The 18744-nt window shown below is 39.1% G+C and overlaps 1 protein-coding gene across 11 annotated transcripts in view; it reads right to left on the bottom strand.

Annotated features, from left to right (window-relative positions):
* The window catches only part of Smash (smallish), a 243138-nt gene that overhangs the window by 60185 nt on the left and 164209 nt on the right, over positions 1-18744 (bottom strand). The gene's annotated exons all lie outside the window — the stretch shown is intronic.

Raw genomic sequence — 18744 nt, 5'->3', positions numbered from 1 at the left:
TTACCATATTTACCTTGGTATTCAGGAGATATCGAATTTATTTATTACGAATTAGTGGTCTGAATTCAGAAAGGTAATAAATATTCAATAGAAATAAAATGGCGGATTGATACAATATTTCATTTTGATGTATGTAATTCAATTATTGAAACTTTTTTTCATTAAATGTTATCAGTTACTTATAATCTTAACGTTATATCTTCCGCTAAAAGTAACATCTATTCCGTACTCCAATTGATATTTCTCCCAAACTATAAAACATTTTTCAAAAACTTTTATTAGATTTTGTGCGTCAACTATCCTACTTTGAAACTGCATTAAGAAAATTCATTTTTTACATTGAAAAAATTAGACTTTTCTCCGTTTTTGAACCACTGTGCAGCAGTGAGTCCGAACCAAGGTGCGAAAGTCGAGCAATTAAGATGGCGCCAGACTGAGGAATTTTTGGTGACGTGACCAGATGCATTCAGTGAGAAAGATTAACGATTAGAATGAAAGGGAATGAATGCGTGTGAGAATATAGAGTGCGAGAGAAGCGCGAGAGACACTTGTTGGAAATTTGTCGAAGAAAGTCTAGCCAGTTACTTGCAAGCGAGCCTTTTCTTTTCGAATAAACACAGTAGTAATATTAAAAGAGTTTCTTTACTTTTCAAACCTCTAAATCTTAGTCACGAGAGATTTAACAAAGACAATCCCTACAAATATACGTACACATGATATTAAATCGCGTTCGACTTGCAAGATAAAAATTCTGTAAAATCGAAAGTCTCCTGCTGGATCTTTCCCCCACATTTCAACAATCTCGTATCGATGTTGGGATCGACATTGGTCCCAACAGTAGCAATTAATTTGAAAACTCAACTTCGATTCGTTGAAAGCGTAACAAGAACCGCCCACCGACGTGAAAATGATTATTTTTCATACCCACGTGCGCTAATATTATTTATCGTGTTCGACTCGATTACGAATCACATACGCACTCTACACGTTACCAATTAAAACGGCAATTAGCAATACGCGAACACTGGCTAGATTACCATCTCCCTTTTGAATGATCGATAACCGTGATCTGGGCTCTGAGACGTGAATGGAAGCACGAAAGAAGTCGGAACCGAATCGAAGAAGAAAATCTGAACGAAACCGCTTCCCATGTAATAAATTCGTCCGTGCATCGATATTCTTGCGTTTAACTATTGCGTTACGGTGTTCGTCCACACGCCGTGTCTCGCGTTATAATTTATCGTCGTGCACGCTGCGCTCGGGTTTCTACGTGATCCCTGTCGAGAGCCGCGATGGAAATCATCGATAAGAGCCGGCCGTCACACCCTCGCGGAAAGATCATCGCGGAAGTGTTCTTGGCTCGAGTGATCGACTTTATTCACCACCGCCCACGCGCGCTCGTAAATATAATTTCTCGCTAATCATGCACGCCACGGAACGCGGACTATTAACCACCCAGCGAGCCACACCGAGCTGCCTCTAAACGGTTCCACTGCATCAAGGGTGCGTTCTGTCGAATCAAACGAGACGACCCGGCCTTATGCACCAGGGTGATTCATTTCTACGAACCAATTGAATATTCATTCCTATATTCATTTCTATATTCATTCCCATATTATTCCCGAAGAAACGAACGCTGAATACAGAGAAGAAACAGTACTTATTCTGAAGTACCAATGTACTTCTTTTTGGATCGTTACACTCATCGTGTTCGAGTCTCTCAGTTAGTTATTTTCGATGGTGGAAAATTATATTGTTCGAGGTGTGACGTTGTTTCGCGATAGTTTTGTTTACGTACAGGTTACGAAATTGAAATTTCGATCGATCGATAGTCTTCACGATAAGGTGATACTGGTTAGGATAGAACGTGATATATTTAGTGTTGGGATGAATGCAACAACGATCTTAAGGGTGCCAGATGTCGGTGTCAGTTTTAAGAACTGTCTTCTTTCCTTTTGACTTTTCTTTTTAGTCGAGTTCCAAGTCCAGAGTCAGGAAGACCACACGACATTGTTGTCGTTCACGTGAAGACATATCACTGTATACGCATTTGTTCGAACTTTATATTCTTATATATACAATATACTATACTAATATTATATACCTACATATTATAATAAACTAGATATTATAATCTGAACTTTACAAAATTTAGACGTAAAAGTGAACAATGTTTGGATGAAAGGATGAGCGTGGAGAGTATGTATGGAATTGTTGCGCGAGCGACTTTAGCTTTAAGTTTATGTTACGATAATGAGCGTAGTGTGGTATGGTCTAGGTGTTTTGTATACGGTACGGTTGAAGAGAGTCAGGATGAGAGAAATGTGCGTGACGTCACTTGCCATAGAGCGTTAAGAGAGAGGATACATTTATTATAGTACGAGAAGAGAGTGTCCGAAGTAGAACCGTGCGTGAGAGTACGCACCAATCATATTTTTCATCTTATTTATCAACGTGGTTCGTTATTATCCACCCTCGCAGATAGTTCCATAAATGAAAGAAGATACGAAAAAAAAGAATAGAAAAGATAGGATAATATTATAGAGTTAATATTTCGATCTATGAGTAGATTTGTACAGTTCGAACGTTGAAGTCTCAGAACCGGTAGATAGAAATTTTAATATCTCGAGGTCATTTATTCGTAAACGAAGTTTATAATTTTCATCGTAGATCAAAACAGCGTAAATCTGCCAGCCATATGGTGGAAACCAAGAAACGATCCAACTTCTAACGCATCTCAAATGCGGTTGAATTCTTGTAAACATTTCTCTAGTGTAAAATTGTTCAATTTGAATGAAATTGAACCGAATACGTTACGATAATCTATATTTCGTAACTTCGATATCGAGGCTGACTCAATTTCTTCAAGGACAAATGATTTTCTTTCGAATAAACAAAACGTCAAAAATTAGATTACACTTCCTTAGAAATTTAGAATATTTCCGTGTTAAAATAATTATAATACGCCCCATGTACAGTCGATAAAACTAACCTGTATATATCTTCGGAAACTCAGAGTACTCTTCTGTTAAAATAATTAAAACAATCTCAAAACTAAACATACGCGCGATATCTTTGGAGAGGTTAACAAAATTCCATTCGTAAAGTTCCAGATCACCCGCAGAAAAGAATACAAAATCCCTACGCCACACGTACATACGATAAAATAAACTTGTACACCCCTTCGTAAACTCAGGATACTTTCCTATTAAAATAATTAAACCAATCCTGAAAGGTACGCGCGTGGCCACACGTAGAAACGATAAAAGTAACTCGTGTATTCCCCCGTTTCTCCGTTCTCCGACGAAGCGAATTATTCTATTTCCAGGGCTAGGGTACAAAAGATCTCCCGCGTTGTACGGGGGGAGTGCACACGGTTGCTCTATTCAGAGTTACCGGCAATCGGCCGTGAGACGTCAGCCTATCGGTGTATGCAATCGTGAAACCAGACGGGGGAAGCCCCGTAGGTGCGCTCTCCCGTATAATGCAGTTATCGGCGCGGCGGGCTACGTTAATTGCATCGCGTGAAAGTGGGGCATCTCGAATCTGCGATCTCTCGGCTGTCCTCTCTGTTACGGAGCCAAGAGGAGGCCGAACGCCGCCTCCGTACGCGTATCTAACCTCCCTCCGCCCTTGCTTCGTTACGGGACGTGCGTATGCACCCGTCGTCCACGCCGACGCCTTTTCCGACGAAACCATTTATTTCCGTCGCGGCCCGTGAGAATCGTTTCGTGCATCGGCCGATAATCGCCCGCGACGCTACGTAGTCACTTTCTCCGCGACGTAACTCAAATTCTACGCGAGCATACGAACCAGCTCCTTATTTCCAACGCGCCGTGACGAAATTCGCGACGATTCCGTCGACGCCATCTTCTTCAAACGCGAGAACCATTCTGTAGCGATGATATCGAATGAAATTTGTTCTCGTTTATGAAATTCGAAGGTTTCTTTCTTTTTGCCGGTAACTAAAATTTCAGAGCAATCTAATCAATATTTTCTATTGTTTGGACGTTGTTTTTGCTTTAACGTGGATAGTTAACGACGAGTCCAATTGTTCTAGATTTTTAGACAATTATTGACTCGTATTATGTCCGTCGCAAGGCAAATTTGATTTCTGTGAGACTTGGAATAGAGATTTTTATTTTAGAATTCAAGTGACTGTTCGGTAGTAAGTATTATATAACTATAGTGTATCTATTGTAAGGATTGTATTTCCTTTGTATAATAATTAGAATAATTAGAACGTATTGCGAGGCACAACGAAAGAGTCACATGGAATATATTGAAATATAGAATAAATTTGATTGTTCGAGATGACAATCTATATTTAAAAAATATTCTTAGGCAAAGAATATATTTTGTAAAGATATTATACTATGAATTTTTCTTATCCCGATATTACGTTCGTATTTCCTCAAATCAATATTCAAATACTTGCAACGCAAAAGAGTTACGTGTCTATTTGTATAATATGAAATATATTTATTACAACACAACGACTTTCTATTTACCTCTCATTCGCATATTGCCCAATGAAAAACTGGTTCGAGTGTTCGTACACAAAAATAACACGTAAAACTTTCCGTGCTCGATTACATTTAAACATTTCCCACAAATTCTTTCGATTTGGTAAAATTCTTGTCGCCGAGAACTAATCGAGAATCATCAACCGTTTATCGTATATGCTCATCCGTTTACAAATAAATTTGATACGTGTTCACAGAGAAACTGTTCCTTTGTATTCTCGTATCGATACTTTCGCTCTCGTAAATATTAATGGATCTCCTGTAAAGAAAATTGTCGAATCTTTACGCAAAATCTTCGCGTATTTTCTTCATCTCCGTTTGCGACAACGCTTTGGTGTAGACACAAGCACCGAATCGCATAACTCCGGCATTAAAATACAGCCTCCTCGCATCCGTGAGAAATGCATCGCCCATCGTGCGACTAGAATCCGTAAAAACCATTTCGTGATTCGCCTCACTTTCTCCCGGGACGCGATTCAAATTCCATTCAATGGCATGGAACAAACGTTCGAGCCTAGAAATACGTAATAGATCGTGCCCGTTCCAAACGCGATTATTTATCAAGTGAGTCGCGTATCACCGACCAATTACCAATTGCGAGTAACACGGGCTCCCCGTTTCGTACCACGTGACGAATCGCCGTAGGTAAAAACGCGATCGAATTTTCAATACATCTTCGATGAGAGTAAAGGTTTCGCGTACCTCGTGTCAGGAATGACTTCGCGATTCCGGCCACTTTCACCCCGACGTAATTCGGATTCCTTGTACAGTGCCTACGTGTGTCCGCGTTTCTTGTCACGTGTCGGTGCTATCGGAAGTGATTAAAATCCGCGTGAAATCGCGGACAAGATGCGCAGATATCCGATGTGCGAGCGAATTGCGAAGCGGGTCGACGAGGATCGAGCGTGGACAAAAATGAATTTTACATCACTCCGGGGGATACTGAACGCGGCCAAGATTGTTTAGAAAGTCGACTTCGCTACTTCGGAGAAACCGTAATGCTGAAACTAACTTCCTCGCAGCCGGAACTTTTATAAATAAGAAGGTTAAGGTTGAAACGTGTTATTAGGCGCGTGTATCTCTCAGAAGACATCGTACGTGCTGAATCGAATGTTGCAAAATTCACCGATACCCATTCCAGGGAACCGTGACCCGTTCATCGAACGTTACGAAAGATTCAATTATTAAAACATCGCTCACGATCCGGGTGGAAATGTATGATAATACAGAGGATCGGGTTCGGTTCGTTGAAAATTTGTTCGAAAATTTTGAAACGTTCGATAAATTTCGGAGCGCTGTGGAAACAAATTTCAAATTGCAAAATTCTCCAGAGACGTGGATGATCGAGAGAACCACCGCGTGCGAATACCAAGAGGGACGAAATTATGAAATTATCGAATCAAATGGAAAATTTACCGACTCGTCCACTGCTCGATAGATAAAATGATGAAAACATCGCTTCAACTTGGAAACAGCGAATTTCGAAGAGATAGTGGATCACCAGGGACATGGAAAATTTATTCAAAAATTCCGAAACGTTTGTATCTACTGTAATCAGATGGTGTGACGACACGAAGCTCTGAAGAAATTCCAGGGTGCTGTGGAATCGAATGCAAAATTCTCCGAACGCGTTCAGAGACTCGAAAGAGAACCGTGACCCCAATAATCGAGAGATAACATTCGGAAAACACCGTTTGAACTTGAAATTTTGAAAAGATAACGGATCACCGAGTACATCGAATATTTGTTCGAGAATTCTGAAAATTCTGTACAGTAGTAACATTTCGTACGCTCGAGAAATTCCAAAATAGATACGGAATCGAAAATTGCAAAATTCTCGAAACGTGTTCGAAGACTCGAGGGAACCTGACATTCAGGTGCTGGAAGATCGCGAAAGATAACGTTCGTGAAGCATCGTTTCGATCCAACGGTGACGAATTTTTTTACGAGTAGTTGGATCGTCACGAACATCGAAAATTTGTCGAAAAATTGTAAAACGTTTCTACCCACGGTAAGCAGGTGGCGTGACGAAACGAGGCGCTGAAGAAATTCCAGCGTAGATCCAACTGGGCAATAACTGCTTTTACAAAAACACTTTTACCTTCTAACGAGAGCTGCACGCGCACGCATATACACACAGGATGAGTAGAAAATAAGGCGTATAATGCGCCCGTAATACGCCGCGTCATTGCGGTTTTCAAATTGATTTCCCCGGACGATATTAGATCGCTTCTCGTTACAGTTTTTCGCTGCTTTATTGAATGCACGGTAATCTGGATCTCGATGAAAGACCGACTCGTATCGCGATGATTTAATACAATCGAGCGAGCATTTGTTAGCAATGGGAGCATTAAATTGGCGATTTCAGGGAAAGTTTGAAAACAAATTTATCACAGTCAACGCTTTAGACTCGCACGAAGACCTTAGTCGCGTTTGATTAGTTTGTGTTTTATTCTGGGCTCTTTTATCGCAAGTCGACCTTGAAATATATCATTTTACTTTAGTTCATTGGAAGTTTCTTAACAGACAAATGTGTTTGTTTTTTATCGAAGGAAACTCAAAATCAAAATTAAAATGTTTGTACGTATGTATTGTATGAATATATATTACGCTTGTGATTATTTTAATTATTATTTCATGCTATGTATAAAATAGATTATAACGACAGTGGTAGCAATTAGTGGTAAAAATAATAGAAATCGAGCATCAGTTTTCTTTGAAATTGGTAAATTAATTATCAAAAAAATATACAATTGCTTTTTGATACTGATCTGAGACGAGAGCGACTGAAGATTATCGACGACGTGACTATAATACATCTAAAGTTGATAACGATGAGTTTTTTTTAAACGTTTCTTCATAGACGTGGCGATCCTTTACATCTACTTACGGATGAGGACAATTATTGAAATTGGCGTCCTTGTTGATGTATACAAATCCTTGCTTGATGAATCATACACTTGTAAACTGGTACTACAGCGGTCTGACGTTTCACTTTGTCGAGTTAGCTTCTTTTTTCAACCATAAAATATTTTGCGCTCGCTTCTACGTAAACACGATTCCACGAATAAAAATTAAAGCGTTCAAGGTGTAGCGACCTTGCGAGTATCAGTAATTGGTAGCTTGTAGCAGGATCCATCGAGTTTAGAGTTAGACAACTACACGTTCACCTGGTAAATCGTTAAATACAATTTTCTCAAGAACATTCCTGTCGACAAATTTGATTTTCCATTTACTTTTACGCAAGTAACCATCCATTTTTATATCAATTTAATAATCTTATCAGTGAAACGTTTATTAACGTTTCTAATCTCTTCGATTCAGCAAGACTTGTTCTTTACATCGATAGATCCAGGACAAAACTCGAAGAAACCGGTGTATCGTTTATATATTTTCAAAGAAATAAACTAAAAATCATTCTTTATCTTTGCATCACACCTAAATTCAATTATTCGTACGGATTTGACTTTCAGCTCCGTTTATTTTTATAAACCGAAATAAAGTTCGATCGCAAATTTCACAGTGATTTATGTAGCTGAAATTCGAACATCGAGACGTCTACGATAGACACTTTTTGCCGCATAAACACGGCAGCTCGCTGCTTTACGACGAACTATAACCGTAAAAATGTACCACCCGTAAAGCTGGCTGAATTTATGATCGTAATTCGCCTCGCGTTATGACGATTCTTCGAGATTATTGCGCGCGTCATTCTTCCATGGTGTATTTCAGCCAGATCTATGGCGAGCCAACCGGTATCCACGTTTCTCTATCGATAATGCACAATAAACGCGTGGAATCGACCTAATCCGAGATTAAGTCCGAGTCTGTTCGAAGAGTAAAAAAAAGTTCGTTGCAAACTCGTAAAAATTAACCGTGTTAACACGCTGAATGTCATCGGTGGCTTGGAACACTCTCACCGGAGGCGAAACTTTCGACCAGGGAATGAACATGTTCCTCGATTCGATGTGCAAGTTAAACGGGTGAAGGATACTTCATGAAAGTACGAAGAATTTAGCTGGTTTTCCAGAGTTGGATATTACAATGTAACTCGTCGACCTGGTTTTAAAGTTTTACTGGAAACCTCTCGCGCGCCGCTGGACGCGATGAGAATATTTAATTTTTAATTTGTGACTTTGCACGAGTACATATATTATGTTGTACCGTTCTTAATAACTTCGAAACTGGGAGAGTTGATGCGTTACTATATACTTATAAGGCTGAGCATACAGTGTGATCTGAAAAAATTGATTCGAGTTTTCAAGGTAGTTGCAAAAATGGCTCGTCTTCTTCGTCTAGATTACTTTCAATCAAATATATGTATTTTATGGAGAGTATAATATAAGCTGTGTTATTAATTTTCAGAAAGTACGTTTGCAAAATTGATAAAAGATTTGCAGAATTCGATCGCAGAAGAAACCGAAAGAAGGAAGTTTAACGAACTGAACACAATTTTTCGAGATAAGAATAAGTGATAAATATAAACGAAAGACGTTTTCGTTTTTTTTTTTTTTTAAATTTGTAGCGTGTATCGAATGAAATAATTTACGAAGTAACAACACCAATGATACAACATCGTGCGTTCACAGGATTGGTGCAAGGTTGTCGTTGATCCAGCTTCGATGCTTCGTTCTCACGGATCTTGGGAATATTAATGATCCACTTAAACCGACAATAATATATTTATACCGACGATTTATAAGCGCTGAAAAGTGGCCGTAAGATGAGCTCTAGAGCTCGATATTTTCCTAATTGAATATCATACTTAGCCGCGATGTGGAACGATTTACGAGCGAGTGTACGTTTCCAACGTGACACGGTAAATATTTGAAAAATACATCTGCGTTGCTTAACATTGAAAAGGGCAAAACGATTATCGATCGTTGCCTTTTCTTACGAATTTTTTCTATATACCGTGCGAAATAATTGCTGACCCGTAAATGCAAATGAGAGGGTGATCTAATTTACCATCTCAACACTACACGCTAATCTACTTTATCACTCTGTAAGGTATCCAATACCAATAATTAGGGAAACAGGATGACGTACGAAAAGGGTCGTGGAACTTAAATGGAGTATTATTAAGAATAATATCCGACGAGGAAATAATATTCTTGAAATAATATTCGCTTTCCTGTCCCATTAAATCATAATCTTTCGTGTTTCCGTATTTCTAATTACTTTCGTATAACATTCCGTTATTATGTAATAGCATAACAGTATTATAAATACATAGTCATTACCTTCGTTCGAGTGAGCAATCGTTTACTTCCTTCGAATAAACGAAAAGAAGATTGATTTGGTTGTTAGTATTAATTAAACGGTACAGACACATCTATCTATCATCGAACGTGTCATTCACCCCTAAATTTTTCAACCATCTTGTACAAATGGTAAATATTCAAAGTGATAAAATTTCATTATATTAAGCGCAACGTAATCATTTGTAAATCCGTACAATTCGATTCGTTCATCCGAGTACTCTTCGGACGCGATAATCTAATTCTTTTAAATTCCTTGGAGTGTTTAAATTAACTCAACGAGCAATTGTAACGGAAGATCGATAATTCTGTATATTTATCTATCGGATAATCCCAGTCTGGCGACACAACGAGCGCGATAAGAGGCGTCTGACGACTCGTTGTTAGCGAAACTATTAAAAAAAAAAAAAAGAAGGAAGAAGGTACGCGAGAATCGAAATCACGTGTATCTACAAGATTACAAGGACGGTGACAAGAGTCGTAAGTCAATGGATTAAAATTAACGGACGAGGGGAGAAGGATGTTAATTCAACGGCTTAACAATGCTCGCGCGTGAGTCATTCTTTAAAATTTACTTTGCCGGTGCAAAGCGATAAATCGTCCCTGTTCGCGATGAAATACTCGGCGTAAAAAGAGAAAGAAAGACGAGGACGCGCGTAGTATGGCCGAGTGCTCGAAACATCAAGGATAGACATAAATACATAGTATGATAAACGGCAGCGCGTTAATTGGTCTCCAACGGTGTGCGTATCTACCTTTTGGTTAAGTGAACCGATCAAATGCCGGTCTAGTCGCCGGCTAATCGCTGAGAGACTCGCAAACTCGTATTTTGGTTCGCCAGAAAAATCAGCTGAATTAATGGCGATACGGCTACTGGTACAATATTTATTGCCGCGGCTTTAATAGAATGTTACATTCGTTACGTTGCGCATTAACAAGTCGCCAGGCTGCAAAATACGAACTTGTTAATCAGATGGAAACGCTTCTTGCAATCGCGATACCCGCGAAAGTATTTCGTTTTTACGAAACGATTTCGATTAACGAGCGCCGCATGCCCGATAATAAATACGTCGGCCATTTTCCAAAAGAAATTTGACGAACGGATGGAAAAACCGACGTACGTGTCAGCAAAAGTCGAATAGCTATTGTCCGCCGTAACGCTTGTGTTTGCTCGAGGTCTGCCAGGGAATTCTTTCGACCTGTTGAAATCAATTTCCAACGCGAAAATCGAACGATAATACCCTTGGATATTTAATTCGACACGGGAAAGTTGTTACGTACGAGCTTCGATCGCTCTTTTTTTAATTAAACAACCGCACTGTCTATTGTCAATTTTATACTATTCTTCCAAAAGATTCAAAGTACGAAGTAAGTAACGATGGTAGACGTATTAATTTACAGAAGAATATTTTTGATCGATGACTCTTTTTTTTATTAGACAACCGTACTGTCTATTGTCAATTTTCTACTATTCTTCCAAAAGATTCCAAGTACGAAGTAACGATGGTGGATGTATTAAAATTTACAGAAGAATATTTTTGATCGATGACTCTTTTTTTAATTAGACAACCGCATTGACTATTGTCAATTTTCTACTATTCTTCCAAAAGATTCAAAGTACGAAGTAACGATGGTGGATGTATTAATTTACAGAAGAATATTTTGATCGAATTTAACTACGAACATTGTACTCGTCAATTGTTCTCGTTGTGCTACAAAATTTCACCGTTCAGCGAAGCACGAATCTCGATATGCATCGGAGGAAACACGAATACGCGATACAAAAATTAATTAAAACAGCTAAAAATTGTAAATTTCGACAAATTTTCAAAATTCTTTGTTTCTCAATTTGCAAGTTTCCGTCTAGCTCGATAAAATAAGAATCGTTCGTAGTTATTCATCGTCGTGTGGCAACGCCATTGCATCGAAACTGCAGTTCCTAACGCACCTGTGACGAATGTTTCTGTCCACCGAGGACTTAATTTATTGTTACCTACCAACCCCTGCTATCTAGGTATTTTCGTTCAAAGGAAACATTCCACGGGAGATTATCTACGAAGCCTGCGTCGGTCTAACCTTCTGAAACTGAATCATGCACCAAAGTACCATTCATCAGCTGACTAATTAAAAATCTACGCTCGGTGATCAGGGATCAGTGACACGAGCACGAGTACCGTAAATATATGATAATCGTAACGTGTACATCGGTATCAACGCTTTATGAGATCCTTGGTGAATCCGTGAACCACGGCGATACGATGGAAAACTTTTCTAAAAATAATTACACCTTTCTTTTCTTTCTTTTTTTTTTCCTATCGCAAGTACTTTCCGACAAGCAGGATTTATTAACGCGATGCGAGCAAAATAATCGGTTTACCCTACCAAAAGGAAGCCTATGCCCGAAAGCTTAAGACAATATTAACTATAGTCTCGAAACTTTGCTCCGTCGCATCATAGATCATAACGGATCTAGCTAATTCCTTTCAGAAGCCCTCCTTTTGCTAAAATGTTAAGAGCTATAAAAACAATAGTAGACAGAGACACCAATGCATTCTTATATAAGAAAAAAAAATTCCTAATGGAAAAGTCGTTGAAAATATCAAACCATTCGATACACAATAAATGTACAAGTGTTAAACGTTGAAGAAACTTGAGAAAAAATACTGAAATCATTTACATTGTAAGATTAAGAATGTTTCTTCCATGCTTTCGAACAGTACTAAAATTGAAAAATAAATTTTTGCGGCAGCTCGAAACTGGAGCTCAGTTCCATGGTAGATTTCCCCTTCCATCTACGCTCGAAGAATTCTAAAAGATCTCAAGAACACGACGCGTTATTCAAGTTACCAGCCAGTTGGTAGGCTCGTATTGTAAAACACTTGGTCGCGAATCCAACCTTGGCAAGTCGCGCGTAAAAATCTCTTTGTACACTGCGAGTTTCGTCGCAGAAGCGTCAGCCCGTTGGATCGTGTTGTGTCTCGAATCGTTGAAAATCTCCGGCACCAAATTACGCGCGGTAATTGCAAGGAAAAGTTGATCGTGACAACCGATATCGATTACCGCATAAATATCCGTGCCCCGTGGTGAACGGGCCCACTGTTCGCCGAAGATGTATTGCATTCGCCGATATGAATAGTGGCTGAATAATTTTCAGGAAACGACTCTCGAATTAAGAAAGTTTACGTAATCCGCGGCGCGCCTCTGATATTCGCGTGCGAAATCTACGAACGGAATAACAGCGTGACGATCAGATAGGACACGAATCGAGCACCGCTATCTGGCTGCTCGTTGGCAAAGGACAGCTTTATGTGCAACAGGGACTGCACGCGGTAGCACACGACGTTGCAATGGCGCTGGCGCGATGCAGTTGCGCAACGATTCGTTATATGAGAACACGACACACCGAATCCTCGCGCTGAAGGTTGAGCCGACCCTCTCCGTTCCGGCTGCAAAACAACGCGTAACGACAATATTGCAAACTCTAAATTTCCTCGAGCGGTGAGCAACCCGTGATTAACTGTCGCGACACGCCTTAACTCGCACCATTAGCCACTAAGTTAACCCATTAGCGAGAATAGCCGTCCGAGGGACCGCGATACCATTATTTCTCAGATATTTTTGCCGCTTTGTTACGAAATTACAGCTCTCGTTTCACACCGATCGTTGGACAATTTAAACAATTCGTTGAATAACCGTGATCAAATTATCACCGGCTGTTCGCTTTTCTTCGAACCGAGAGAGGAGAGTTCAGATTCGTTCACGAATGGAAATAAATATTTTTCTGCAACGCGATTGCATTCGAGAGAGAATTATTGACGAGGTTTTCCTGCTGAATTTAGATACGAGTCTAGATACGATTTTATTTGGAGTATTTTTTATTATAACCGATTGATGGTTTTTTAGAATAATTCAAATCAGTACCTTTGAAATGTGATTTTCTTTTTATTTGGAATATTTAATATACGGAGATTAATGATCATTTTTCTGGTAAAGGTATTTAATTTTCGTATACCTTTTGAACCGATGAATTGTCATGGGAACATAAATTGAACGGAGAGAAGTCTTCAGCTAAAGTGATGGTTCTTTCTCCGAATTTCAATGAAATGTGTCTCTGTGGTACGACGATTTACGATCGGATATTTCCGGGAGGCAAAAAGTAGATAACAGTGCATCGAGAGCTTTGCAAAAGGCGGTTTATGGCTGGTAAAATTCCTTGGTAAGTCTATAATTAAACGGTACTCGGTCGCAATGTATTTAATGGTGCATTGAATGTCACACGCGTTCCAAAAAGTCTTAAATTCAAGGAAATCGTAAAATTAATTCCAAACGGGCTAATTTTATAGGCGAGAGCGCGTGCGCGTACAAAACTCGAATATTCTGATCAACAACGGTCGTGGGCAGGCTTAAGAGACGTTTTACGACGAGGAAATAAATATCGTAGGAAGGGACGATCGATTTATTCAGGCATCGGGTAAAATTCGTTTCTTTGTTCGTTAAAGAGGAAAGAGAGAAATATTATTTCACGCGTCGAGATGAGGAGGAATTTTGAACATAAATTATCGACACGATTAAGAAGAGCTGCAACAGAAATACAGAAACGGATAAGTATGATGAATATGTTTCTGAAAATAACAACCCCGAGATATTTTCAAGCGTACGCTGTTTTGGAAACAAGCCTTAGATGGTACGCGACGTGAGAAAGAAAGCAGCTTGAAATAGCCACTACGAGACAAATATTTTGACAGCTCGGACAAATTAGAGAAATAGAACAACGAAGGTCGAAAGGGACCTAAATTATCGCTGCAACATTCGTTCCGTTTCATTTGTCGAATATCATGGAACAAGTAACGTTTGCTTACTCGCGGTGTTCAATTTAAAAAAAAAAAAAAAATACTAGACCGAGTTTGCACATCTAAAAGAAACTTATACCAAAAATACGCGAAAGATTATCGATAAAATTGTCCTTGAATTTTTCAATCATTTTCATCGTAAATGTACACCGATTCGTACGTCATCGAACTAATCGATTATTCTAATATCCTGTTTCTCGTTTCGGATAATCGATGTCGTGCGGATAGAAAACTCGCGTTTGTTCGTCAAAGTGATTTCTCTTGTATTAATTAAAATGCTGTCCGAGTGCATTAGCGGTATTGAACAAAACGCGATAATCCTACGCGTGCCGGTACAAATCTGGGTTAATCGGCTTAACAGCTCGGCTGAGAAAGGAACCGTGTGGCAAAAGGAAAGATAAACGAGGCTTAAGTGGACAAAACGCGCAACTGTGCAAGGGCGTGATCGAAGTATCCGTCAGTCAATTCGCAGCATCGATACTTCTCGATTTTTTCTTCCGTTTTTTTTTCTTCTTCTCTCGCACATACATTATAACGAGCGTACTAATTCGTCTGCAAATTGCGCGCACGGAGTGAGTCGGCTGTATCACGACTGCCTTGTTACAAGTAGCGATGGACTCGACACACCTCGTTCCCGAGGAAGAGTTTGTTCCGTGTTTCGCGAAACATCACGGTGGTCCAAAATAAACAACGAAAACGCGTAACGGTTACAATTAACGATCGAACGCTAGATTCGATCTCGGTTAACGGTAAACCGAGGTTACTTCTTTCGCGAACACTGGGACTGAAAGCGACCAAATCTAGAACCGAAAGAGTTTGCAAATTTGTGGTCAAGGAAGTTTATTAATTTGAATGTTTCATCGAACGAGTTTGTCAATTTGACATTTTTATCGATTGAGGTAACGAATTTGAATTTCTTCTGAAAAGGTATTGATTTGAATTTTCGACGAAAGTAATTTATTATTTGTAATTTTGTACTTTTGGGGAAAGTTGTTACGATATTTTAGATATTTTAGTTATTATTACGGATGACATTTTAATTATCACGCGCTACTGTTTTATCCGGATACCCTTGGTATCATTTAGGATTGAATGAAGGTAATGTGAGAATGACTGATGAAGAATGTAGCTTCAAAGTTGGGAGAGTTGCAAGTTGTACATTTGTAGATGCAAATTTCAAAAATCATAATCACGGATGACTCGGATTGAGCAAACGTTCATTACTCATCGTTGTACAATTTACGAGAATATGGACCTTGGGAATAAAATAAATACAAGGTATAAGAATTTCGGAATATTTGTTCGTAACATATGTACACTCGAGAATGTGCTCGAATTTTGGTGTGTACGAAATATTTTCGGTAACATATATCGAATCTGTATCCACCGTAACTTCGTCATCCCACGCGACATGAAATACGATTGGAGGATTACTCGAGTCGTATAATATACTTCTTCCTCGATTCGAGCAACTTTTTTATTAAAACGACTGAAACTAATTTCCTGCGTACTTGGTCGAGTGTTATTTATTTAAAAAAAATTTAATTCCTGCCGATACTTGCAATTTCTTCGACTCGAACCTGTTCGACCACACTTGGGCCAATTGCTACACGCAACACGAGCGATCGATCAGCACAGAAGCGATCCGCGATAACATCGGGATCGTAGTAACAGTATGTCGCGCGGTCTGGAGCGCTGTGGATGTGGATAACAAATCGAGTGATCGCGAAAGGGAACTATCGCGTTGATAAAATAACGAGTCTCGTCCACGAAGACCGGAGAAAAATGTTGCGTGTCCGGTGAAATCGTATTTACCGATCAACCATCTTGATATTGATGCGGAAAGACGACCGATGCGATTTTTCACGGCTATACCGATGTCGATCAACGACGACAACGATCGTAAAACTAACATGCGGCGACTGATCGATATCGCGATCGCGATTCTCGAACAAGAAAATTGAAACAAAGAAATTACATATCGTTGTCGAGAAATTGTACCAAGGTTTCCAATAAACGTTTCCAATAAAAGTTGTACCAAATGCTTCGTAATAAATTGCGAGAAAAACGACAGTGTCGTGGATAGAAATTGAACCTCGTTGGAAAAGTGTTTTTACACGATAAATGTCACGTAATAATAGAACTTTAAATAATGAAATTTAACGTAAGAAGGAAGGTACAATTTTATCTAATCGTACTTGAGTTACGATCGTGAACTATTATTTCCTGAATTTACTCGCGTTAGGTTGATTCTTATAGTTGCAATTTTATCTTACGAGAATAATTTGCACAATTCGCACGATCGATCTCAGGAAAATTTCGCTTCTCGGAAAGAAATTTAGGTTCAAACGGGCCAGTGTAACGCGATTAGGAAGAACAGTAAAAGTAACGTTTTTGCGCAGAAATTGAAGGAAACCTTGAACGTTAACCGAATGTCAAACGTAATACCGCTCATGTAAGAGCATTAGAGTTAGAAATAGAACAATATAATTAACTTTGACGTTTTACCATTCTAACCTGATTACGAGGACAGAATCGATAGGTTTCCGATGCACATGTCGTTGTACATGCATGGATAAAACTTTGAGAATATTACGTTTCTTCCTTTTTTATATTTCATTGTTCGCAACGTTTCTTTAACGATAAACACACTCTTTGAATACTTCATACGTTCCTTGAAACTTTCTCATCGGTAAAATCGAACCTATAATTACGCGTATTGAGGAAATAAAAATATTAATCTTGGGTGTAATAATCTAGAATAAAAGAAACAAAACCATTCGTCGTAAATGGAGCTGACAAAATGCGAGTACAGAAACGACGAATTGGTTGCACTCGAGAGCCATTTAATTTACATGGGTGTGATTTTCCTATTTTCCAAATTTCAATTTCCCTCTCGTTTGAAAAAGTATCAATCGACATGCTAGTTCTTTACACCGAGGAAAACTTACATTTCTTTTTTTACGCAAAAACGATGAATTGGTCGATTCTAAAAACCTCCTTTGACTTGTTTTACTCGAGAGCCATTTAATTTACATCGATTTGATTTTCCTATTTTCCAAATTTCAATTTCCTTTCTCGCTTGAAAAAGTATCAATCGACTTGCTAGTTCTCTAGAGGAAAACGTGCATTCCTTCCTTTACACAAAAATGATATGATTTGGTCAATTCTAAAAACCTTCTTTGTACTTTGACTCGTTTTACTCGAGATCCATTTAATTTACATCGATTTGATTTTCCTATTTTCCAAATTTCAATTTTCCATCTCGCTTGAAAAAGTATCAATCGACTTGCTAGTTCTTTACACCGAGGAAAACTTACACTCCTTCTTTTATACAAAAGCGATCAATTGGTCAATTCTAAAAACCTTCTTTGTACTTTGACTCGTTTTACTCGAGATCCATTTAATTTATATCGATTTGATTTTCCTATTTTCCAAATTTCAATTTCCCATCTCGCTTGAAAAAGTATCAATCGACTTGCTAGTTCTCTACACCGAGGAAAACTTGCATTGCTTCCTTTACACAAAAACGATGAATTGATCGATTCTAAAAACCTTCTCTGTACTTTGACTCATTTTACTCAAGATCCATTTAATTTACATGGGTGTGGATTTTCCTATTTTCCAAATTTCAATTTTCCCTCTCGCTTGAAAAAGTATCGATCCCTGCGGCGATGGAAGCTTCGAGCGCAAGAGTTAAAGTTAACCCGCTCGAGAATAATACGGTGACGACAGCGGTCACGTAACCTCCGACAGTGTTCCGTTTGTCCCTCGAAGCTGGTCACGAAGCCCGACAATCGTTAATAAAATTCCATCGGTCGTCTCGCCGGTCGTTACAACGAAATATTCACCCGGGAGATTCATTACACGTCGCGAGTATTCGCGAACTCGGCATAAAGCGAGGAAACAAGAAATCGACGATTTCCTACACCGAGTTGGAATCGATTAAAGAGCCTCGACCGGGTGATTTAGGACAGGAGAGAGACATTCCCCGCCCGATGGTTCTCATATTCGCGGTCCGGGGGTAGGATCACGACTTATCAACGAGCCGTAAATTACGGATCACGGCGGTGTCTTCGATTCAATTAACCGGACGGTCCAATTGAT

The sequence above is a fragment of the Ptiloglossa arizonensis genome, chromosome 10, assembly GCF_051014685.1.
Source record: "Ptiloglossa arizonensis isolate GNS036 chromosome 10, iyPtiAriz1_principal, whole genome shotgun sequence".
Classification (NCBI taxonomy): Eukaryota; Metazoa; Arthropoda; class Insecta; order Hymenoptera; family Colletidae; genus Ptiloglossa; species Ptiloglossa arizonensis.
The sequence above is the reverse complement of the archived record's forward strand: the minus strand, read 5'-3'. Positions and strand labels throughout refer to the sequence as shown.